The 24,998-nt window shown below is 46.1% G+C and overlaps 1 protein-coding gene across 5 annotated transcripts in view; it reads right to left on the bottom strand.

Annotated features, from left to right (window-relative positions):
• The window catches only part of LOC140721276 (uncharacterized), a 133,707-nt gene that overhangs the window by 17,935 nt on the left and 90,774 nt on the right, over positions 1-24,998 (bottom strand). For 3 of the 5 annotated variants that reach the window (XR_012097355.1, XR_012097356.1, XM_073036127.1), the window contains exons 1-2: positions 13,572-13,687; positions 7,911-8,087 (exon numbers count right to left, since the gene is read on the bottom strand). The gene's annotated coding sequence lies outside the window, so the exon portion shown is untranslated. Of the gene's footprint in view, positions 1-7,910; positions 8,088-13,571; positions 13,688-24,998 lie in introns of those variants that run through there. The other 2 variants (XM_073036128.1, XM_073036129.1) reach the window with 2 other exon arrangements.

The raw sequence follows: 24,998 nt of genomic DNA, 5'->3' as shown, positions 1-24,998 counted from the left end.
CTGAAACACTCTCACACAAATAGCCGGCAGTGTATTCCACGCACGCACCACACTCTGTGTAAAATACTTACCTCTGACATCCCCTCGGTATCTACTTCCAAGCACCTAAAACTATGTCCTCTCGTGTTAGCCATTTCAGAACTGGGGAAAAAAAACTGGCTATCCACACGATCAATGCCCCTCATCATCTTATACACCTAAAAACGGCTCGAAACATAAACAAGGAAAATGTACACTGCTTTGAGGATTTCTTAGAAGTATACAACATTATGAGGGTATAGATAGGATAAATGCAAGCAGCTTTTTCCACTGAAGTTGTGTGGGATGACAACCAGAGGTCATGGGTAAGTGGGGAAGGTGAAAATGGTGATGGTCCCGGTGCAGGTATTTGCATTAGACAGCTTAAATGTTTTTTGGCATTGACTAGATGGGCCAAATATCCTGTTTCTGGACTGAACTTCTCCATGTTTCTGTGATAAAGAAGCTGGCCAAACTTGTTTGGATGGGAAAAGGTAGGAGTGACAACGGAGCAGCAATGGCTGGAGTTTCTGGGCGCAACTCGGGAGCTGAGTGATTGATACATCCCAAAGAAGTGGAAGCATTGGAAAGGCAGGAGGACATATCCGTGACTGAAATGAGAAGCCAAAGCCAACATAAAAGCCAAAGAGAGGGCAAACAAAAGAGCAAAGACTATTGGGAATCTTTTAGAAACCAACAGCAGACAACTTAAAAAAAAAAAGCCAGATGAGCTCAGGGCGTGGAATCCTGATATTGTAGTCATTAATGGATCTTGGTAGCACCCAACAGTCTGAGGCATTTGGAGGAACAAAATATCCGGGGCCTCAATATCTCTTGAAAAGCAAGGTTCCCTGCACCTGTGACTTTTCAACTTTTATTTTGACAGGCACATACAATCTCCACATCCTCAAAATTTCACTTCTGAAGGCCTCCCACTTACAAGAACTCTGTTGCCAGGAATGAGCCTGTTCCAAACCACACTTGTCAGATGTTTCTGATACCATCAAAATTGACCTTTCTCCAATTTAGAATCTCAACCCGTAATCCAGACCTCTCTTTTTCCATCTTTACTTTGAATCTCATGGCAATATGATCACAAATTCTGTCACCAGCCCTGGATCATTTCCTAACAGCTTATTGTTCACTTCTATATCAGAGATTCTACATACTGATTAAGGGCACATTTGACAAACTCTACCCCATCTAGTCCTTTTACAGTATGGGAGTCCCATTCAATATATGGAAAGTTAAAATCACTTACTGAATCAACCTTTGTTTATTGGCATGGTCCGCAATCTCTCTACAAAGTTGTTCCTCTAAATCCCTCAGACTGTTGGGTGCAACCAAATTCCAATAATAGCTACAATATCATAATTCCCTGTCCTGAGCTCATCGGGCTTTCCTACAATGCTTCTTGCATTGTGATATACACAGCTCAGCACATTCATCACACTATGCTCAACCATTTGATTGCTGACTCTATCTGAGGTCTGAACAACATCTGACTGGTGTCAAGAAAACAAACTCTCCCTCATTGTCACAAAAACAAAGCTGATTGTGGATTACAGGAGGAATGGAGACAGGCTAACCCCTGTTGACATCAATGTATCTGGGTTTAAGAAGGTGAACAGCTTTAAATTCCTCAGCATAAATATTACCAAGGATCTCACATTGTGTGTACATACCGGCTGTGTTGTGAAAAGAGCACAGCAGCACCTCTTTCACCTCAGATGGTTGAACAAGTTGGGGACGGGGACCCAAACTCCTGAGGACATTCTACAGGGACACAATTGAGAGCATCCTGACTGGCTGCATCACTGCCTGGTATGGGAACTGTGCTTCCCTTAATCGCAGGAAATGGCAGAGAGTGGTGCAGACAGCCCAGTGCATCTGTAGATGTGAACTTTCCACTATTCAGGACATTTACAGGGACAAGTGTGTCAAAAGGCCCAAAGGATATCAGGGACCAAATTCACCACAACTACAAACTGTTCCTGCTGCTACCATCCAGGAAACGGTACCACAGCAAAAGTACCAACAGGCTCTGGGACATTATCTTCTACCAGGCCATCAAACTGATTAATTCATGCTGATACAATTGCATTTCAATGTTATATTGACTGTCCTATCTACAAACTATCTATTATATATTACTATTAATTACACATTGCACATTTTGGTGAAGATGTAATGTAAAGATTTCTACTCCTCATGTGTAGGAAGGATGTATCGAATAAAGTCACTTCAATTCAATTCACCCTCTCCACTATCTGTTCTGTCATTCTGGCTCCCATTTCCCCTGCAACTTATTTTAACCACATCACCCTCTCCACCCACACTAGCACTAGCAAGCCTTACCACTAGGATATTAGTCCCCTCCTGTTCTGTTCCCCTAACTAATGAATTCACTATCACCTCTTTGACTTTTCTCTGTCAGGTAATCTACCCTCCCACCCCCCCAACAGTTTCTGAAGTGTTCCACCTATTGTTGTGTGGGATAGCAACAAGAGTACTCTGCGATGGCTATTTAACCTCATTCCCCTTCCTGACTCTCTCCCAGTTTCCTGTGTCCTGCACCTTGGGTGTAACTCACCTCTCTTCATGTCATATCGATTACCCCCTCCAACTCCTGGATGATCCGGAATTCATACACTTCCAGTTCCAACTCCTTAAAGTGCAGGGTTACAAGCTGCAGCTGGATGCACATCTTGTTGGTGAGGGCATCAGGGACACTGGAGGTCTCCCCACCTTCCCACCAATGTCCCCTCTAATTTGTAATGACCAGTGTGCACATAAATCATGTACTGTGCATTTTTTTTACCCAGTGACATGTGCATAGTGAATTTTATACAGAGAGGTAATTATTTTCACAGCTCGCAAATCACTGTTGATAAGTACTTTGATCTCCCGAGTTCGATCAAATTCATCTGCACTCTCACACAACCTATGTAGCAGGCCTGTAACGGGTAATGAAGGATTTTCTCACCAGAGCTTTTGCACATTGTCCATATGTGGTTTGCTTGCTAAATTACACTTTAAAAAGTCAGATTTGCAAATATTACTCCAAGTCTTTCCACTTGCAAATTCTCCAGCACCTCTTGCATTGCCACAATACATACAGGTGACACCAGTTTCTATATTGGACATAAATATTTCCCCAGAACCCTCTTGAGGAATTGAAGATATATAAAAAAATTCATTTTGAACATATGTAACCTCTGGCTAGAAGAATAATTGGGACTGAATAGGAATATTTGAACCAAAGTAAACACTGTCTTCAGTGGTTAGCCAGGACAGGCTCATAACCAGTTCTCTGTGGCTTGCAGAGAGACACATTGAGAGCTGATAACATTGTATACTGTACCGTTGTTAGTTGATACCATTATACATTGTACCCTCATTTGAGTAAGGGGAGGAGGACTTGCTGATAAGGGCAGGAATGAACATCTGTTTGTAATTAAGTCAGGGCCTTGCAAAGGGAATAACTGATAAGGACTGGACAGTACATCCATCCATAATTAAAACCTCGATATAGCAAACTCTGTTAAGATTTGCAATTAAGATTTGTAATTAAGATTTGCACCAACACACTTGGTGGGCGTACCAGTTCAAATAACATCTTGCAATTGTAAGCATGGGGTGTACTATGAATAAATATACGGCTGTAACCCAAGTCAGTCGACTTGTCAGATAGTGGCAGTGCTTACGTGCCTTCCCTTTGACAACAGGGGCTCAAACTCCTGCAGGAGAATGTGCAATAAACTGTGGTGTCAATAAGAAGCTGGTCTCTCGAGTTTTATTCAGATTCAGCTTTAACATTTGGCATCATGAACAGGATCTCAATATACAATATACAGACGGGCTGAGTAAGCAGCTGAACCACTCTGGGGACTGTGGAGACTGAAGGGTGCCCAATAGGTATTTTACATTTGTCACTCACTGTCAGTTCCTTTGGACATATGGTGCCTTGCCCAAGGCTGATCACATACCTTGACAGGATCGGGAAAAAAATCTGTCAGGAGACTCATATAAGGTAGGCAAAATTTTACTAAGTGGGCAGGAGGCAGTATTAGATAAAGTTTATTAAGTGGCCAGGAGGCGTTACTGGGTAAACTTTACTAAATGGGCAGGAAGCAGACAAGTCAGGTAAATTCATCAATTGAGCAGGAGGTGCCTGCCAGGTAAATTTATCTGATTGTTAATTGAGCAGCAGGCTTTGTGCCCGATAAATTACTTAGAGATAAATGGTTAATTGCAGTCGATTGATACGAGTGTGCCAGGAGCAGCCCTACACAATTTTGTGTGAGAATTTTCCAGACAAGGAAAAAAATTTGCAAATGATGAGTGCAGAACTGAGTAAGAACTTGGGGAACAAAATGTGGCCACGGGTGGAGGGGGGTGGGGGAGCCTGGGTTATTACCTCATGAGAACAAGCAGTAAATCTGATATGGAAAAAGAACTGAGGAAAGAAGTGGAAATTGTTGAAAAGGGAATGGAAGGAAAAGGCAGATGTAAAATGGAACTTTGCCAGCTATGCCACTGGTGGCCTAGTGGCTTCAGCGTTGGACTTCGAGGCGAGAGGTCTCGAGTTCAAACCCAGCCGACTCCCTTGCACACTTTCATCTGTGCTGGGTTAGAGCTGGTGAACAAAACAACTCACCCAGCAGAAGGCAATGGCAAACTACTGCTGTAACTTGCCTTGTACATGATTTCCCAACACCACACAGCGGCGTGGAAGGAAATCCTCGGCTAACTGGAAAATATTCCGGATGTGACATACCTTTAAAGTGGAACAGTATATTATCAGCAAGTTGGAGGAATAATGCATGTGAGAAAGGGATAGAGGTATGTACTGCAGAAGGAACGCCAAAGGTTGGGAGACGCTAAAAGCGGAGCGTGAATGGGTGGATGAGCGCCGAAAATGAGAGCAGGAAAAACAACGTAAGCAAACCAAGGCCGGCCCAGATAGGAGGGAAGGGTAGGGACATCAGTCTAAAGTTTGAACTGATAGGGAAACATGGGATTCCGAACCCATGTCTGGCATATTGACCCTGGATATGATTTGTGGCCTGCTACGGCACTTTCACAGGAGACCAAGCCTTTAAACTGGGGGGACAAATACCCATTAATAATGATTTACTGCTCCAATGCTTACAAAGTTAGCCAACATTATTAATTCAAATAATATGGATTGGCCTGACAATGACCAAAATCGAATGTGACGAGCTTTGACATATTATTGGGACCTGACTTTCAAATCCTGATCAACCCCGGAACTAATACTCTCCTGTTTGATTCTTACTAAGAGAGAGAGGGGGGCAGAACTATTTGACTAGGCAGCATGTTTACACTTGCTCGCAGCTTGTTTTATTTAGGCAAGGACAGTCACAAACACAGTCAGCCGGAGAGAAAGAAAGAAGATGGAAGGTTCGAAACAAAGGGCCTAGTGGCCAAAGGTCACCTATGCCCACAAGGGTGGGTTGATTATTGATCCAGCGTATACCGAATATGTGATTGTCACTTTGTTTGATCCATTGGAGTGGATCTGTTGGTTTGGGAGTATCCTGTGAGGACCACTTGTGCTAACCCTTGCCTGGGGGTGGTAATTCACTTGAAGAGGTACACCTGTGACCAATCACTGTTGGTGATAATTCGTATAATCCATATGGGGATTTTGTTGGAGTATCCCGTGGCTACCACTTTTGTTAACCCTTAGCTGGATTCGGGTGTGGTAAACACTTGTGAGAAGGGATATTCTGTGGAAATCACTGTCAGTAATACGTTGTGTGTTGGATCTGGATTGGGAGTACCTTGCAGAATCTACCTGTGTGTTAGCCCTTGCCTGGGTGGTAGTTCCTTCTGAAGACAGTACTCCTGTGATAAGCTACTTCTGATGATAATTCGTATGTGGATTTAGAACAACGACGGATAAGACCTACGGCGACTGTTATCCTGTTTTACCACCAAGGAATTTGTGGAATTCAACGTAATTGCCTTCTCTCGACATTCACCTTGGATTACAAATATCTCTCTCTCGTTATTGATTCCGTGGATGAACTGAACTTTCATACTTTACCATCTCAAGACTTTCAGCTTGGTATTCCCTGAGCTCAGTGGTTTTGGAGTTATATTTACACTTATGTGTACTCATAACACTTTTAAACTTTTGATTATTTTGCTTAATTTGTTATATTATAAGTAGATACTAATAAAGACAGTGCTTTTAACATCAAAACCAGAGTCCAGGTGTGGTCTATAGCTGCTGGTTCATTTAAACTGTTATGGGTGCGTAACAGTGGTGTTTGTGTTTATGTCTTTGAGAGGGCTCACCCCAGCACCCAGGGGCCCCTATGTTAACACCTTTCTGTCTCTCTGTCACAACTGGGCCAAGCAGGTAGAACCAGGGGCCTGCTGGGTTTGTGCCAAAATTCCTCAGTATGGTAAAAGTATGATTCAAAAGTCAGTAATCCTGCTCAACTAGAGTGAGGAACTCTCAGCCTGGGCTTTTTCAAATAACACCCAGGGAAGAGAGTGAGGAACTGTGGTCCAGTCTCGAGATGACTGTGGCTGTCAATGTTTTGAGGGATGGTATCTCAGGCCCCCACCAAACGGAACTTCCTACGCCGGGAAACATGCATCTTGGCCATTCCTGCAGGAGCCCAGCAGCGGAGAGGAATAACTGAGACTGAGTGATTTTGGATGATCGCTTTTCTCTCCTATGGAGTAACCAGGAATTCACGAGAGATAATCAATTTGGCTACAAGCACTTGAGGAGCTGGCAACAATACTGCAGGGGCCCTGACAGAAACACAGGCCCAAGTAACAGAAATATCCACTGAAATGATTGCAATCCGGCAAACAGTCGTACAGAATTGTACAGCTTTAGATTTTATCCCAGCTGAGAAAGGGGGAACCTGTGCTATTATTGACACAGAATGCTGCGCCTATGTCCCTGATGAGTCTACTAACGTTACATCCCTCTCCAAGCACACAGCCAAGGAGACTGACAGCATCAAGAGAGTAGGGCAGGATTTACACGGGTTCACCGAAGGGTCGAAATGGTGATCTTCGAAGACCTGTCGGTAATATGTGGGGCATGATATTGCATTATGTCCAAATGGTTGTACATATCATTGTTATAATTACTGATGTATGCCGTTTTTGCCCACTGAGAAGTCAAAGATCTACTCGGTTGCTTTCTCTGTAAAAAGTTACTGCTTTGTTGATCATGTAATGATCTAAAGGAGGGAACGATAAAGTATGTAAAAGGGTTAACACTTTGTTAAACAATAGCAGCCTGTTTTTCTGAAAGAAACTTCTGATGATCAACCAATGTGCTAAGCCGTGCTGAGCCATATTTCTTCTTCAGGGTAGCTAGCTAGGGTTTCAGGATGCTTCTCTCCTTGTGCACTCATGTGTAGAGATAGGACAGCTTCAGTCTGTTCTGTGTGTGCAAGTCATTATGACTATTTTGTAACGTCTTTAGGGGCTGTCATAGTAAACAACTTTTGGCTCCAGCCTGTCCTGTGTGGGGAGTATCTGGACAGATATATCTGTGGTGTGAGGGGAATTCGTGGATTGGGTGGGAACAGTCACAGTCTGTTCCCAACTGAGTGACTAACTGAGTAAGCCCCAGGTGCTTGGAATAAAGAGTTTGTACTATACGGTCTCTGAGTGACTTAATCCGGATTCGACTTCGACAGAATGGGAGTGGTCTTAAAGGGCTGGGCTGCTAGAAGCACATTACCAGACCGGGACTGATTGCAACTGTGTCTGACAGAAGCATAACTGGTTATTCTGGGCACATTCAGTCTCCCTCTAACTATTTCCAAGCTTACTTTTTACAGGTATGTAATGTCCAAAGGACCTCTGTTTGAGTAAATGAGACTCACCAAACTTTCTCATGACTGAATCACTGGGAACTCTGAGTCTCTTGATGCAGACCTGTTCTCTCCAGTTGCTGTTCTCAGTCCTCAGGCCAGTTCACTTGTTGCTGTTCCCTCGTCTTCAGCTGTGGTTTGCTTCCAGTTGGGGTTTTTCTTCCAATAAACCTCTCACCGCAGGTCTAACTTTAACCAGAGAGATAATGAAGCATGTTAACATTAAAAAGGAGAACCAAACATTTCTGCTTAATGTTACTAAGAACAAAACTCACTGAAATTTAAACATTGAAGGCAGATATAATAATCTCAGTGAACAATCTTTTATTGTCCCTCACACATCACTAAATGATATGGGATAAGAAGGAGCCATCATTCAGTCAGGAACAGAATTATGTGATTCGATCCATCTGGTCCGCCCCACCATTTAACCATGGCTGACTTTTATTCCAACACCATGTTCCTGCCTTCCTCCTGTAATCCTGAGCTACTCACCAATCATGAATATATTAATTTCTGTCATAAATATACCCAAATGGCAGTCTCAACCAATCTCTGCAGCAACAAATTCCACAGATCAGACATCTTTTAGCCAAAACATTCTTCTCATCTCAGTTTTAAAGGGAAGCATCTTTATTCTGAGACAGTGCTGTCAGATCACAGACTCCCTGTCTAATGGAAACATCCTCTCCATGTCCACTGTATCCAGGCTTTTCAGCATTCAGTAGGTTTACTTATCCATACATCCCTCCACCGTCCCTCTGAACTCCATTAAGCACAGGTCCAGAACCATCAAATGCTCCTCATACATAACATCGATTATTCCTGAGATTATTCTAGTAAACCATGTTAGCAGCAACTGTACTGAACACATTTCCAGGAATAAGTGATAAATTGGTACCAGGATAATATACAGGGTAAGTTGTGGTTTCTGTACTGTTCTACTAGCACAGAATGAGCCATTTCCATTTCCAGGTTAATTTCAGGAAATATAAACCATTCCAAGGTAAATGTAATAAAAAGAAACTAGTATTATCAGAAATGCTCAGCAAGTAAGGAACAGCTTTGGGAGAGGAACAAACTTTACAATTCAGGTTAATAATGTTTCATCAGAATGACTTCAAACATTTTCAGTTTTTACTGCAGATCTCCTGCAACTTGAGATTCTGCCTGATTTGCACCGAGTGACAGACAGGTGACAGTGAGGGGAGATTTCCAAACACAGTTTGAACACCAAACTCACGGGTCTATTTCTACTGTTGTAAAAATGGAACTGCCCATTTACTCATAACCTGTCCCTGTGAGAATGGAATGGGAACTCATCCTCTCCTCAGACTGGCAGTCATTGCTTCCAAAGGAACTCCAAAAACAAATATCTGCTCCCAGACCAGAAATACTTGCTCAACACCTCATAAGCACAAGCAGCTCGATCCTCGCATCCATTTTACCTGGATCAAAAACTATGATATCCCAGGACCCAACCTCACAGAATCACACAGCTTAATCTGCCACTCACCGACCCTGAGAGTCTCACACATTGTCCTCCCATCTCACACTGGGTAGTGCAATCGGGGATTTCCCCACAACCAATGTCCAGCTGCTCGAAATTTCTGCTTCATTGCAGAAGGACGACCATTCAGCCCCATCTGTAGAAGCACTAACCAAAGTCAAAGCCAACACAGGACTAGAGTCCAAGCGGCAACTCTCCCAGTGCTCTTTGCTGATTGTAAAATGATGCAGTGTGTCAGCCAGTCACAGTTCAAAAACTAGCACTCCCACACCAATCCACAACAGAACTGGTACCTGATGACCCTCTAACTTTCCAGCTGACAAAAAATGATTCAGGAAATAACTCAGTGAGGATGAAAGAATACTTCCCAATGAAGACAAGAAAGATTGCCGATATATATCATTGCAGAGGTGTGATACAGGGTGGACCAAGGTTGACCCAGATAGTTGATGCATGTCACTGAAGTTGGTGGGAGAGAGACTCAACAGAGATTGAACAAGATGGGCACGGAATGAGCAGATGGAACCAGGTAGAGAAGAAAGCAAGGACGATCAATTATGGTTCTCCAGCAATACACAGATACTGAATTAATAGTACACACTACTGCATAAAGGATCTTAAAATGACAAAGTTAGAACAAACAAGAACTTTGATATTTAAGCTTTGACCCTCACCAAATTTTTATCAACACCCCATAGAAAGTTTCCCATTCGGACACTTCACGCTTTGCACGGTAACTGCTCCACCCGTGACTGCGAGGAGTGGCAGAGACCTTTGGATCCAGATCGGCAGATCACAGAAACCATTCTCACCCTAGACTTCCCGACCCTCAGGAAAGCAGATAGTGAAAGCAAAGATCCCCACGACCTGGGTCGTTCTTTCCCACCCACCCCAATCCGGGAGAAGACAACAGCCATAAAGCTCCAGGACAAATGCAAGGAGCCTTAGGAAGTGAGGGAAGTTAAAGTGACTCAGGGGCCAACATCAGATTTCCCAACAGAACACGAAGGAAGCATAACCTCACATCCGGGGACTCTGACCACACACCGCATGATCATGATTCACAAACCAGAGGGCGGGGTAGATCTGCATTAAACAGCCTCACGTGACCTGTTGGTGGGTCTCTAATTTCAACTCTGTGGAAATAAACAGCCTGGGCTCCTGGTTTGGATCGTTCAATGCAGATTAAGTGAAATCCACATTTTTTTGAAGAGCCCAGATAATTGGAAAATAAATGAGTAATTGGCCCTCAGTTCGGCGCTCACGGCTAACATTGGATCTCCCCACTCGGGATCGGTCTCAATACTCACTGATGGGAAAACGATATCTTTGGCCTGCAGACTGTGATCTGACCCCTGGCTTCCTGACCCAGGAGGGGAGGACTCTTTCCCGATCTGACCCCTGGCTTCCTGACCCAGGAGGGGAGGACCCTTTCCCGATCTGACCACGGCTTCCTGACCCAGGAGGGGAGGACCCTTTCCCAATCCCGCAGACGATCCGCTTCAGTACTGAGCAGAAAGGAAAACACCACCCACCCGGAGACAGTGAGCATGAGCGAAGAGATTGTTACATCTGTGGATAAATGGGAGGGGCAAACAGGATCACGTGACTGGTGGGGTCTCCCACCCCAGACAGAGAGTCCAGCTACCAACCACTCCGTGGAAAGAGACAAACTTGCTGCTTACATCTCGTCTCACCTTAAGTGTATTAGACATTTCAACCCCCAGGAAAAATATATCATCTGTCCACATAGATTCATAATCAGGTTTATTATCACCGGTGTGTGGTGTAAACTTTGTTAACTTTGCAGCAGCATTTCAATGCAATACATAATATAGAAGAAAAATAAAACAAAATAAAATAATAAAAATTACAGTATATGTATATCTGGGACCATTGCTCATTGTAATTGTTATAAATGACTTGGATGAGGAAGTAAAGGGATGTGTTAGTAAATTTGCTGATGACTCAAAGGTTGGGGGTGTTGTGGATAGTGTGGAGGGATGTCAGAGGTTACAGCGGGACACCGAAAGGATGCAAAACTGGGCTGAGAAGTCACAAATGGAGTTCAACCCGGATAAGTTTGAAGTTGTTCAATATATTAGGTCAAACATGACGGCAGAATATAGCATTAATGGTAAGACTCTTCACAGTGTGGAGGATCAGAGAGATCTTGGGATCTGAGTCCATTGGACATTCAAATCTGCTATGCAGGTTGACTCTGTGGTTAAGAAGACATACAGTGCATTGACCTTTATTAATCGTGGGATTGAGTTTAGGAGCCGAGAGGTTTTGTTGCAGCTATATAGGACCCTGGTCACACTCCACTGTGCTCAATTCTGGTCACCTCACTACAGGAAGAATGTAGAAACCTTAGAAAGGGTGCAGAGGAGAGTTACAAGGATGTTGCCTGGATTGGGGAGCATACCTTATGACAATAGGTTGAGTGAACTCGGCCTTTTCTCTTGGAGTGACGGAGGATGAGAAGTGACCTGATAGAGGTATACAAGTTTATGAGAGGCATTGATCATGTGGATAGTCAGAGGCTTTTTCCCAGGGCTGAATTGGTTACCACAAGAGGGCACAGGTTTAAGGTGCTGGGGAATACGTAGAGGGGAGATATCAGGGGTGAGTTTTTTTAGTCAGAGACTGGTGGAGAGTGGTGTAATGGGCTGCCGGCAATGTTTATGGAGGTGGGCATGATAGGGTCTTTTCAAAGATTTTTGGTTAGGAACCTGGCGGCACAGGAGAAAAACTAACTTAGAAAAATAGAGGGCTATGGGTAACCATAGTAATTTCTAAGGTAGTGACATGTCAGCACGACTTTGTGGGCCGAAGGGCCTGTACTGTGCTGTAGGTTTCCTATTATTCTATGAATAAATTAAAAATTGTGCAAAAAGCAGAAATACTATATATTTTAAAAGTGAGGTCGTGTTCAAGGGCTCAATGTCCATCTGGCTATCAGATGGCAGAGGGGAAGAAACTGTTCCTGTATCACTGAGGGTGTGCCTTCAAGCTTCTTTACCTCCCTCTCTGATGGTAACATTGAGAAAAGGGCATGCCCTGGGTGCTGGAGTTCCTTAAAACGGAAGCTACCTTTCTGAAACACTGCTTCTAATCCTTTGGTAATCTTATAAACGTCTATTCAGTCTCACCCCAGCCGGCACGGCTCCAGAGAAAACAACATAAGATTGTCCAACCTCCCGTTATATCTCAGGCCCTCTATTCCAGGCAATATGCTGGTAAACCTCTTCTGCACCCTCTCCAAAGCCCCGATATCCTTCGGAGAATGAGAGCGACCACAACCGTATGAAACACTCCAGATGTTGCCTAATTAATCTTACAAAGCTGCAACATAACTTCCCGACTTTTGAACTCAATGATAAAGACTACCACACCATTTGCCTTCTTAAACTGTGCAGATCAATCTGTGCGGTCTCGTTCAGGGAGCGATGATCTCGGACTCCAAGATCCCTCTGATCATCACCACTGTTCAGGGTTTTGCATTTAACAGTGTACTGTCACATACATTCGACCCACCGAGCTGCCAAGGTGATCATCACTAATCAAATCTCATTGACTTTTCGCAGGTGCTGTTGAATTTATTGCCAAGTGCACAAGTACGGGAAGGTACAGGTACAGAGAAACACTGACTTATAGCAGCATCATAGGCAATTACATTCAGATAACACACGGAACACAAAATATACGATTCTCTGTCAGTAACAATATAGAAACATGTTTTACGTCATCCTGCTAATAGGACCAGAACAACGGGCTGAGCGGCGGCTCACCTCAGACGGTTCGGTGTGAAAGTCTCACAACCCGGACCGACCCCGGCAGATTCTGTGAAGGCAGCGAGGCGAGGCCGCCAGTTCAGGAAAGTTCATCCCCTCCCCCTTCAGGTTTCACCGATCACCTTGTGTTTCTCTCTCCCTTCCCCACCCCCACCTTTTATTCTCCAGTGCTGCCGAAGGGTTTCGGCCGCTAATGTCGACTGTACTCTTTTCCTGGATTCTGCCCGGACTGCTGAGTTCCTCCAGCATTTTGTGCGCGTTGCTCGCATTTCCAGCATCTGCAGATTTTCTCTTGTTTGAGTTCGGGAAAGTTAACTCACTACCCAACGTCAGAACTCCCCGATCGGGACCGGTTTCAATACTCACCGAAGGAAAATTGTTGGTGTTGCCCCGCAGAGAATAATCCGTCTCCGGCTCCCCGTCCAAGGGGGCGAGAACCCCTCCCCATCCCGATCTCACCGCCGTCCCGCTTTCACAAAGAACGAAAAAACACTACCTAGCCCGGGAATGTGAGCATGCGCAATGTGCTAATTGCGTCATCAGGCGGTGGGCGGGGCCTCGGAAACAAGCCCATAGATGCTTCCAATCTGCGGTAAAACGGGATCACGTGACGAGTGAGGGTCTCCCACGTGACCCGGTGACTGTTACTCGCCCTTCACACACTGCCCTGCCCACCGCCGCATTTCCCAAATTATTTTATTATTTCCCTATATTATTTCCAAATTTAAACTAGATGCGTATTTAGTTTTTCCAACCATATCTTCCCCGGTCCCGTTCCCTCCAGCCCCAGGTCACAGAGCTCTCAGAGTTAGAGTTTCGATTCCCACCCCATCCCGACACACAATTCAGACCCACACAGGAAATGTGCAAGTTTCATTTAAATCAGTCTATGTCTGTAAACACTAATTTCTATTCACATTCCTCCAGCCTCACTGAACAGGAACACTGAAACATTAAGTGAGAAACAGCAGCAGGAGGCCAATCAGCCCTTCTAACCATCAACAAGATGGCGGCTGCTCTCCCTTCTCAGCCACATACTTCTGCCCGATCCTCATTTCCTCGATTCTCCTCGGTCTCCACACATCTGCTGTTCTCTGTTTTATGTGAGGACGATCACTGTGTCTTCACCGCTCTCTGTGGTGGGGACTTACAGACATTCACCACCCTCTGGGTGGATACATTTCTCTTCATCTCAGTCCTGGACAGTCCACCCCCTGTTTCAGAGACTGGGATCCCTGGTTCAGCCGGTAATGATGTTGCGCATTTCAATGTGATCACCTCTCTGTCCTCGATTCTCTAAATGAAAGGGTTATCACATTTGATCTTTCTTCATATGATGACCCCACCACTCCAGGGATCAGTCTGCAGAATCTTCATTGCACGCTTTATAACAAATACTCTCTAACCTCTTTGTTGATCCTCTATGGAATTAATTTCCATCTTCTGCAGCCCCGTGTTGCCCCAAACACTCACCTCCCACCCTTGTCACTAGTTCCACCTTCCCACCTCCCCCCTCACCTGGATCCACCTCTCACTCTCCAGCTCTTGCCCCATCCCCACCCCTCACCTCTTTTCTCTGACTATTTCGCGTCCACTCTCAGTCCAGAGGGAGGGTCTCGGCCCGAAATGTTAACGGTCCATTTCCCTCCACAGATGCTGCCCGACCCACTGAGATCCTCAGGCAGCGCCTTTGTCTCCTGGTAAACTAACACCCTGACAATGTGGACCATAGATACCCCTTCCTCTAAAAGTCATCGAATCACTCAGACAGCTAATCGCTGACAGGAATTATATTTGTTGGTCATTACATTCCAGCTAGATGGAGTTGTTGGGGAGTTCAGCGTGTCCCAGTGAAAGAGCCGATTGGCCGAGCTCTCTGCGCTGTCCCTCCGGCTCCTGCCAGTGGTGGCGCTGTGGGGAACCCCGGCCAGTATCTACACCATAGCGAGATGCGCAGGCGCGCTGCCGACACTATGCGTCGCAGCACTGGAATAGTCCGAGCGGCGGTCCGCAGGGGCTGATGTCGGGTTTGTGTAAATCGGCGGCCGGTAGCAGTGAGAAAGGGCCTGGCCCGAGCTCTGCCGGGTGGCTGTGGGCTCCAGGCTCTCCTCAGCCCCGGTTTTAACTTTGCGACCGAGCCAGGGCTGTGGGATCAATTCCTTGTGGTTCTCCAAGGGGTTTGGGGAGAATGGGCTCTGTCTGTGTGTGTGGGTAGAGGTTATGAGTGGAGTGTGGGTGTGGGGTTGTAGGCGGGATGGGTTCTGTTGGGAGAAAGTGGGATGATTGGACATTCCGTGATACGGGGAGGATGGTCCCGAGACAAATTAAGTTGTAAACAAGGGACGATCTGGTGAACTGGATCAGACAGCTTAGCTCGCGTGTCCTTTCAGGAAACAATTCTCACTTCATATTAATGACTGTCTAAGATTGCTGGTCACAAGATTATGAGTTATAAGATTGTGTGTTACAGAGTCCCAGAGTCAAGGACAGCTGTCACCGTCATGGGCTGCGAGTGCAAATTGGGAAGGGGGAGGGTGTGTCAGTGACCAGTGCATCAGAGGACAAGGGTTTCTACATCCTCCTGTGAGGTATAAATGTCCTTACAGTGAATTCGGATATGCTGGCATATCGGGAGTCTGAAAGGGAAAGGGAATCGGGAAGGGGCTGAGGAAACAGTTTTAACAGGAGAACATGTTCAGGGGTAAAGGGGTACAGGAGCTGTCTAGTAGATCATTTATTTTTTTTTTGTTTTGTTTTTGTAACCTCACAGATGGAGACTGAGGAAGGAGCTTGTTGACGGAGGATACCCAGAGGCGAGCAGGTCAGGCATGGAATCAGGAATTGAATTGAATTGACTTTATTTCATACATTCATGAGGAGTAAAAATCTTTACGTCATGTCTCCAACTAAATGTGCAACGTGCAATCATAGTAATTTATAATAGTTTATAATAATTAAAACAGCCAATGTAATATAGAGTACATTCAAGTCAGCGTCAGTTCATCAGTCTGATGGCCTGGTGGAAGAAGCTGTCCCAGAAAATGTTGGTCCTGGCTTTTATACTGCGATACCGTTTCCCAGATGGTAGCAGCTTTAATAGAGTGACAGAGATGTGGTTTCCTGTGTCACGGGTATAGACAGTCGTCTCAAGTGAGGAGTTAGTGTGGAGATGCAGCTTCCCTGGAGGTGGAGGAAAGAGGACACACCAACAGGTGGAACCAGCTGTGGGAAGACATGGTTTGTCAGGTCTGAGGACGAGCTGAATGTACCATAACTTTAAGATTGTATCAAAAAACCATTCAGAGGGTATTTAAAATGTCAGAAGCAGGGGAGATGTGATCACATGTGCAGAGGGCAGGGGTTGTGTCTACAGACCCTCAGTGAGATGGTTCAAGTTACAATGTGCAGGGATGAAAGCAGTGTTTGGTGCGGGATTTAAACACTGATTCTGACACAGTGAGAGGGTTAGTTTTGCTGTAAGGCAGCAACATTAATGGAAGAAGACACAGGAACTTCATCAATTGTCAGTTGTTTAGCAGAAGTGACCAATCTCTACGCTACCTTGACAGAAACAGATATTCCCAGTGGTGACAAAGGGGTTCAGTCAGGTTTATTTCAGGTTGGAGAGGGATGTGGAGTTTTGAAATCAATGCCTTGCGGTGCCACCATCGTTAATTTAGCATGTCCGGAGTGGTGGATCACACAGCACGGAAACAGGCGTTTGGCCGGCCATACCTGTTCTGACCATCCACTCACTGTCTACACTGGTCCCATTTATCAGCACTTGGTTCATAGCCGACTGTATCTCGGCAGTTTCAATGCTCATCCTCTTCGTAAATGTTGTGAAGGGACCTGCCTCCACCACCGCCTCGGGCAGTGTGTTCCAGATTTCAGCTACCCTCTGAGTGAGAAATCTCTTCCTCAGTTCCCTCTAAACCTCTTCATCCTCTGCTTAAATCCATGCCCTCTGATCGGTGACACCTCTGTCCCAGGATCATGGCCGATATGGGCATCAGTGAGGCCTTTGATACGGTTCAGCATGGTAAGTTGCTGTGGAAAGTCAGATCACACGGGATCCAGGGAGAGCTGGCTCACTGGATGCACAGTTGTCTTGATGGTAGGAAGCAGAGATTGATGGTGGGAGCCTGTTTATTGGACTCGAGGCCCGGGCCTAGTGAGGTTCCCCAGGGTTACACCCCATTGCTCTCATTATTCATTGATATTTAATTATATTTGCATTTGCACAGTTGAATTCTATGCTAGTAACATTGATCCTGTTACTATTCTATAGATTTGCTAAGTGTTCCTGTAGGAAAAGCAATCTCAGGGTTGCATGTGGTGACATATACGTACTCTGATAATAACATTTACTTTGAACATCAACCATTGCTACTTGTCATCTAGATCAGTAATTTGGTTAAGAATGTACAGGGTACGGATAGCAGGTTTGCAGCAAGTTCAAACAATTGGTTTTTCTTAAAGATATTAAGTATAAACTCTCCGCTCTGTTTCCCTCGCCGCACTCGACCACCCACTCACGTCTTCCTTCTCTGCCCTGTCCTCCCTCTCACCCTAACATTGGACATACATTCAGTGTGAAAGTGAATTATTTTCGGGGAATCTGAAGGGGAATTCTTCACTCAGAGGTTGGTGGGAGTGAGGAATGAGCTGCCACTGGAAGTGGAGGATGTGGGTTTGATTTAGACACTAAAGAGGTATTTGGGTGAGGACGTGGATGGGAGGTGTATGGAGGCTCTGGTGCAGGTCGTTGGAAATGGGCAGTAACAACAAAAACAGGTCAGCATTGACTGGAAGGGCTGGAAGTTTCAGTGCTGCTTGGCTCTGTGATTCTAATTGTAACGGGGTTTTTTTTCTTTTTCTTTGTTACTGTGTATGTAATCAAAATGGCATCTTTGTTTTGTTACAAGTAGGAATGCTGGCGCCTGTATTAATAGTAGGAATGCTAGGTTCTTTGTTATGATAAGTGCTGGAAGCTTGTTTGGGACTGTAAACTGATTGTTGGCGGGGCTTTTGGGGAGTCGGCGCGATGGAGTGAGAGAGAGAGGATGGGGTGCTGGAAGCTGGGCGACGGTACGGACCCCGAGCGGGGGTCCCCGGCCCAAGGTTTTCGGTGATGAGAGGAGACGGAGACAGAGGAGTGTGGAGCGACTGGTCGACCACCGTGGGGGTCCCAGGAGGCGGGTCGAGGAGTTCGGAGGGGATCGAATACCAGAAGACTTCAGTAATTGAGCTCCAACGATTGTGCACGAAGTGGTTTGGACTTTGATAAGTTTGGCGCCTTTTCTTTTTTTTCTCTTACTCATATATACTGTATCGTTAGTAATCGCTTAGTTATAGTAATCTGTATAAATTGTACTCATTTAATCGCATAAGGTGTACTGTCTGTTTTTGGGCGAGGCGGGGACATCACACAGCATCCACACCAGCTGATTACCCAGTTTGGCGGGGCCGAAGGCTGCTCCCCCTAGACTAGAACGAGTTTGAGCGATGCCTGAGGCGACCCAGGGGTTACATTGTGGGTGGGCTCGTCCGGGATTGATTTCTGTGGAAGCTGTGTGATCGCCCTCTTTAAATTGTGTCTGTGGCGAAGAGCTGGTGTGCCTTTGTGGGTGTGCGATTGCCGGTTATCTCTGCATGTGTGTTGGGTGGGGTGGCTGCTGTTGGTAGCCCGGAGGTCGTTGTTCGAGTTCCGACTAGCGCTGACGAAATGGTGGTGGTACCATGGGTTGTCCATACTGTTTGGAGAGTGAGGAGTGACAGGTTGGGATGTTTCAGCTATGGTGGGCTCCGCCCGGTTGTTGGAATAACGTCCAGCCCTAAAGGGGCGGAGCAGACCTCTCAGTTGTTGGGTGAGTGGCAGTGCTTGACTGCGGGAAAGCGACAGGGATTGGTTGAAAGTTTGAGTAGGCGGGCTGGTAGCGTTGTTAGAACTGTCGGGCGCAATTAACTCGAAGTGACAGCTGCCAGTTCTGGGAAAGTGTGGGAAAATGCGTGTGGCTCGACTGGAAGTCAAATGCCGCAGCTGGGGGGCTTATCATATCCGTGGCAGGAGATTGGTGGGAAGTTTTTAGGGTATCCCTTTTGGTTAGGAGGGCAGATAAATTGCTTGCGGAGACAGGGGGATCTGTCAAGGGGATCAGTTGTTCCCGTTGATCCGAGAGATGTCGGGAAACTTAGAGGAGGCCCAGTGGGGGAACGGCTTGGGGTCTCTGGGGGAGCACGTTCCCAGCAATGTACCAAGGAACTCCAGCAAGGAACAGACCCTATTCCTGAAGGCTTAGAGGGACCACGCACTCAGGTGTTGTTACGGATGGATGGAAGTCAAGTTAAAGCCATCCTCAGCACCGGGGCACCGGTTAAGTTGCTGTACAGTTTGTTTTATAACCGTTTTTGGAAGCCTTTACCCTTGATGACATTGACGGCACTGGAGATTTGGGGTACCAGTGCCGGTGATTATAAAGACGACGGTTGTTGGTCAGTGAAAATGGAGTTCTTAGAGGCAAATGTGGAGGTGACTGAGGTTCGTGAATCGTTAATGCTGATGTGTCCGGACCCTGTTGAGACGGGCAGCGTTTCGGTTATGGAGAGAACCAATATCCTGTTGGTGCGCTTGGGGGCCTGCCCGGAGGAAGCGGGTGAGAGCTGTTTGGAGGCATTATCGATGCACCCAGAGTTTCGAGCTGCTTGTGCGGACGTGTGTAGCAGCATTGGGCCAATACCGAATTCAAACGAGAGCCGGTGGTGGTATGGCCTGGAGGAGTATCTGAGGGTGAGACCCTCTTAGTGGACGCTGCGAAATACCACCAGGGAGGGGAGTTGACTGCTGAAGACACCTCGGTGAGGCAGAGGTTGCGGCGACTGGCCCCTACAGAGTGGCAGACGTAGGCAGCGTGTGTGTGGATTATATTGGGCCGTAGAGGCGATGGCCTATCTGAGTAGTGCGAAGAGGTTTAAGGTACTGGATCTGAGGAGTGGATGTTGCCAGATCCCGATGAGTGAGGCCGCCAAGGAGAAGACGGCGGTTCAAAGTTTCCTAGGAGTCTTTCCGGTCCGAAAAGATACCACAGGGTATCTCCGGAGCCCTTGCAACCTCCCTGCAGGGCATGTGGAAGACCATGGGGGTGTGGAGGCGTTTGGAATTTTGACGTATGTGGATGATCTCCTGGTATTTGGATTTGCCTCAGGAGAATATGAAGTGAGGTCGTTGCAGGAGCGGCTGAGAACTACAGAGTTAAAGTGTTTTCTGGACACGTGCCAGAGTTGTCTCTACGGAATCAAGTTTGAAATGAAGACTGAGAGACCGGAGAGAGTGATCTGGAACCATTTGAAAGACTTACAAGTTGGAGAGAACGAAGAAAGTTGTTTGACTAAGGGCCACAGCAAACTGAGAGCCTGGAGAAGGGAGTTTGCGGAGGTGAAGAAATTGCGGACAAATCTTGGAAGGGGAAAGCGGTAGCTTGAAGGGAACCTGAAGATGACCATCGACAGTTCAAATGAAGTGCGAAACCTGAAGGTTGATCTGGAAGAAGTCATGAGGAGAAAAAAAGAAGCTGGAGAGAAGTGCAGTGAATACTGAACTGGAGGGTGACCAATCTTTAACTGCTGCTTTTCAGGTCAGGGTGGAAGAAGCTGTTGGAGTAACTGCATTCCAGATTGAGATGGCCGGGATGCAGGAGTCAGAACTGCTGAGCCAGGGGCCAGAGAAGATGATAATCTCAATTGCAGGAGGCTGAAGAGACTGCAGGAGCAGTGCAGGTCACGTGTTTCCGTTTGGAGAAGATCAAACAGCAGCTACCGATCAAAGAAATGAGGAAGAATACGGATTCAAAGGCTGATGGCTGGATGTGTGGTACATGCTGCCTTTTGCTGACTTTCCCTCGATTGAGGAAGAGACCTTTGTCCCTTCTTCCACTGAGTCAGGTGTAGTGGGGAGGGTTAGCTGTGTGCAGTGTGGGGTATGAGTGAGAGATTGAAAGAGGAGTTGGTAGTGGACCCAAGGTATCCCCAGCTGTGTCCTAGCCTAAGGGTTTAGGTGAGGGGGGTACGGAGGTCTCAGAAGGGTTAGGGAACGCCCAGATAGTTGGCCTATATAGCGCCTAAGGAACAGGGCGTGAGGTTTACTGTGTGGGGAGGAGATGTCACTGCTTGTGCTTGGGTTACGGTGTGTTGGCAGGAAAGGTGACGAGTTATCTAATAGTCATGAGGACATGACTTTTATTTGGTGGGGGGAGAGTGTAACGGGGGTTTTTTTTCTTTTTCTTTGTTACTGTGTATGTAATCAAAATGGCGTCTTTGTTTGTTACAAGTAGGAATCCTGGCGCCTGTCTTAATGGTAGGAATGCTATTGTCTTTGTTATGATAAGTGCTGGAAGCTGGTTTGGGACTGTAAACTGATTGTTGTTGGGGACTTTTGGGAGTCGGGTGCGATGGAGTGACAGAGAGAGGACGGAGTGCTGGAAGCCGGGCGACGGAATGGACCCCGAGTGGTGGTCCCCGGCCCAATGTTTTCCTTGAGGAGAGGAGAGGGAGACAGAGGAGTGGGGGAGCATCTGGTCGACCACCGTGGGGGTCCCAGGAGGCGGGTCGAGGAGATCGGAGAGGATCGAATACCAGAAGACATAAGTAATTGAGCTCCAACGATTGTGCACGAAGTGGTTTGGACTTTGATAAGTTTGGCGCCTTTTCTTTTTCTTCTCTTATTCATATATACTGTATCGTTAGTAATCGCTTAGTTATAGTAATCATTATAAATTGTACTCATTTAATCGCATAAGGTGTACTGTGTGTTTCTTTGGTCGAGGCGGGGACATCACACAGCATCCACACCAGCTGATTACCCAGCTTGGCGGGGCCGAAGGCCGCTCCCCCTAGACTAGAACGAGTTTGAGCGATGCCTGAGGTGACCCAGGGGTTACAGCTATAAACTAATGTTATTTATTAGTAACTACGCGATACAGCAATATAAATGCAGATATATCAAACAGGTTAGCAATGATTGTGTGTGTGTGTGTGTGTGTGTGTGTGTGTGTGTGTGTGTGTGTGTGTGTGTGTGTGTGTGTGTGTGTGTGTGTGTGTGTGTGTGTGTGTGTGTGTGTGTGTAAGTAAATAGGAAAGCCAAGCTTCTTCACGCCTCGGGGTGAATGGATACCGTTTTACGGTGATGAGTGAAGTTCGGTTCAGTTCGAGGGATTGAGTCGAGTAGTGATGGAGAGAGAGAGAGAGAGGGAGAGTTTTGAGTCTTCAGGTAAGCTGACGCCGTCGATAGTCCCGTCGTCCTCCGAAATCCTTTGGAAGTCACCGACTGTGACCACTACAAACGGGACCGTTCTTCTGTGGTGGAGTTTATTAACCCAGGCGAGAGATGGGCACACGAATAACTCCCCACCGGTCACAGCCTTTTCACACTGCGACAGCCACTGATCGATGCTCCTGATCGATCTTCCAAAACCCACCTTTTTCTGTGGACACAACAAAGCTCATTCAGTGTCCAAAACCATGTGTTTGGAGGTCAATCAGCGGACCTCCTACATCTCACCGTGCTGAGCCCCAGCTGTCCATCAAACAGTTCCTCCCTTCTCTCTCTGTAAGAACACAGAGGCTGACAGTGTCCTTGTAAAAGTGTAAACAAGCTTGCAGAGAACCATAACACTCTCTCTCTCTCTCTCTCTCTCTCTCTCTCTCTCTCTCTCTCTCTCTCTCTCTCTCTCCTCTCTCTCTCTCTCTCTCTCTCTCCTCTCTCTCTCTCTCTCTCTCATCTCTCTCTCTCTCTCTCTCTCTCTCTTTCTCTCTCTCTCTCTCTCGCTCTCTCTCTCTCCCTCTCTCCCTCTCTCTCTCTCTCTCTTCAAAAAGACAGTTCATAGGGGTAATTCAGGACCCCATCACAATACTAATGAAGAGAGTGGTTTTAACATTGAAACCAGACTCCGTTAGTGATCTGTTGCTGCTGGTACGTAACAATTGCAACAACCCAGCTGTCTGAGGCACAGTCCTTTAAAATTGGTGAAAATGACCCAAAACGTTGAAAAGAGCGGAGAAGAAGGAGTTTAACCAACTTCATCCGGAGCCCTGAAGAACGTCACAACCACAGTGAGCTCATCGTCTTATTCAGCCCGGAGAAAATCATGCAGGGAATTCATGCAGGTGTATAAGTTGATGAGAGGCATTGGTTGTGTGGATAGTCAGAGGCTTTTCCCCAGGGCTGAAACAGCTAACACGAGGGGGAATAGGTTTAAGCTGCTTGGAAGTAGGTACAGAGGAGGTGTCAGAGCTAAGTTTTTTAAGCAAAGAGTGGTGTGTGTGTAGGATGCACTGACAGCAACAGTGATAGAGCCGGATACAATAGGGTCTTTTAAGAGACTCTTAGATAGGTACATGGAGCTTAGGAAAATAGAGGGCTATGCGGCCGGGTAATTCTAAGCAGTTTCTAGAGTAAGTTACATGATTGCAACAACACTGGTCATGTTCAGCCTGTACACATCAGACTTCCAATATAACTCGGAGTCCTGTCATGTGCAGAAGTTCGCTGATGACACGGCCATAGTTAGGTGTGTCAGGAATGGACAGGAGGAAGAGTATAGGAAACTGATTCAGGACTTTGTGATATGGTGCAACTCAAACTACCTGCGTCTCAATATCACCAAGACCAAGGAGATGGTGGTGGACTTTAGGAGATCTAGGCCTCATATGGAGCCAGTGATCATTAATGGAGAATGTGTGGAGCAAGTTAAGACCTACAAGTATCTGGGAGTGCAGTTAGACGAGAAGCTAGACTGGACTGCCAACACAGATGCCTTGTGCAGGAAGGCACAGAGTCAACTGTACTTCCTTAGAAGGTTGGCGTCATTCAATGTTTGTAGTGAGATGCTGAAGATGTTCTATAGGTCAGTTGTGGAGAGCGCCCTCTTCTTTGTGGTGGCGTGTTGGGGAGGAAGCATTAAGAAGAAGGACGCCTCACGTCTTAATAAGCTGGTAAGGAAGGCGGGCTCTGTCGTGGGCACAGAACTGGAGAGTATCACATCGGTAGCAGAGCGAAGGGCGCTGAGTAGGCTACGGTCAATCATGGAAACCCTGAACATCCTCTGCATACCACCATCCAGAGACAGAGAAGCAGCTTCAGCGGCAGGTTGCTATCGAAGCAATGCTCCTCAGACAGGATGAAGAGGTCAATACTCCCCAATGCCATTCGGCTTTACAATTCAACCGCCAGGAGTAAGATATGTTAAAGTGCCGGGGTTAGGACTGAGCTTAAGTTACCATTCAATGTATTTAAGTAAACTATTTAAGAACTTTTTAAAAGCTATTTATTAATGCTTTTTGAGAGGGTGATTTTAGATGCATATCATATTTTTACTGAGTTAAGTATTGTATGTAATTAGTTTTGCTACAATAAGTGTATGGGACATTGGAAAAAATGTTGAATTTCCCCATGGGGATGAATAAAGTATCTATCTATCTATCACTGTGGACCAAAGCGTCTGTAATGTGTTGTAGATTTCTATGATTCTATGAAATTCAAGGGAAATCTGTTATGAGTGATGAACAGATTTGATGGACAATGGGGTGAAGAGTTAACCATCCCCCCCCGAGAAACACGAACTATTACTGTTGCTATGCTGACCATGAGAAAGAGACGAAAAACAGGCAAGAACATTTGCTACAGATAAGAGAGGGGAGAGAGACTGCTTATTTACTGTATTATGACTTCTGCAAGGGTTACTTACCTTCTCCTATTTTGCTGATAAACATTCCTCAGTGGACTGAAGGAGTGGCCTG

Source organism: Hemitrygon akajei, unplaced genomic scaffold (assembly GCF_048418815.1).
Source record: "Hemitrygon akajei unplaced genomic scaffold, sHemAka1.3 Scf000053, whole genome shotgun sequence".
Lineage (NCBI taxonomy): Eukaryota > Metazoa > Chordata > Chondrichthyes > Myliobatiformes > Dasyatidae > Hemitrygon > Hemitrygon akajei.
Note: the sequence above shows the minus strand (reverse complement) of the source record. Positions and strands in the feature narration are given on the sequence as shown.